We start from the raw sequence: 1193 nt of genomic DNA on the forward strand, positions 1-1193 counted from the left end.
TTGTGGGGGGGGGGGTGTCACTTTAGCTATGAATTAAATTAATGAATTCAACGTGATGCACTGTCTGCAAGTAGTTGTGTCCAGCATATTATCCTCCATTTTCTAATTGATATATATATATACATATACATATATGTCCTACTGTGTGGATATTGGTTAACCCAAAGTTATGGTAGAGGAACATGCCTAAGGTTCCATGCAATGAAACCAAATCCAGAACCATGTGGATGTGAAATGAACCTCTTAAGTACACAGTGATGCCTATGTCTATTAATATTTTCTCAAGTTCTCTCTCTCTCTCTGTAATATATGCATATATACACACATATATACACACATATATATAGGTAAAGGTGTATTTGTGTGGTAAGAAGTTTGCTTCCTGACCACAAGGATTATTTTAGGTTCAGTCCCACTGCATGGCACTTTCAATAAGTAGTATTTCTACTACAGCCCAGAGCCAACTTATGCCCTGTGGGTGGATTTGGTAGATGGAAACTGAAAGAAGCCTATCCTCTGTGTGTGTGTTTGTTATTGTTGCCTTGCCTTGACCTCGACTGATAGCCATAAACGAATGTACTCACTATGCAAGCAGCATTTTACATTTGAAACAGGTGAAGGTTGGTGACAGAAAAGGCACCAGACCGTAAAAAAGTTTGCCTCAACAAATTCTGTCTGACCCATGCAAGCATGTCAAAAGAATGATGATGATTTATATTACAAAATTTAATATCTTTCAAGAAAATTACCATAAAAAAGAAATGAAGGAACTCAACCAAAAAGAAAAAACAAGAAAATATTGATACCATTCACATAAAATCATTAGTGACAAAATTTGCATCTTATTTGAATTAATTATGTTTGCATAATTTTTATGATTACATTATTATTATTATTATTATTATTATTATTATTACAGTCATCAATAGAAACATCTGTTTCCTATAGTTTCTAGGTTAAATAGACAGGCTCTGCAAAATGCCAGCCAACTTTATAGCAACTATGTTCTAAGTCTCAGAAATTGTGCAGGTGTAACTGATAGCAGTTTCTAATAAGGAAACAGTTACCATCTAATCTACATTAAGGAACAAAAAGGTGGTAGAAAAGAGAGAGAGAGAGGGGGAGAGTGCGTGTGTGTGTGTCTGTGTGCACGTGTCTGTACATAAATATATATATATATATATATATATATA

The 1193-nt window shown here is 34.3% G+C and overlaps 1 protein-coding gene across 2 annotated transcripts in view; it reads right to left on the reverse strand.

Moving 5' to 3' along the window:
* LOC106879376 (ubiquitin thioesterase zranb1-B) overlaps positions 1–1193 on the reverse strand; it is a 197409-nt gene that overhangs the window by 163661 nt on the left and 32555 nt on the right. The gene's annotated exons all lie outside the window — the stretch shown is intronic.

This window comes from Octopus bimaculoides, chromosome 22 (assembly GCF_001194135.2).
Source record: "Octopus bimaculoides isolate UCB-OBI-ISO-001 chromosome 22, ASM119413v2, whole genome shotgun sequence".
Taxonomy (NCBI): Eukaryota; Metazoa; Mollusca; class Cephalopoda; order Octopoda; family Octopodidae; genus Octopus; species Octopus bimaculoides.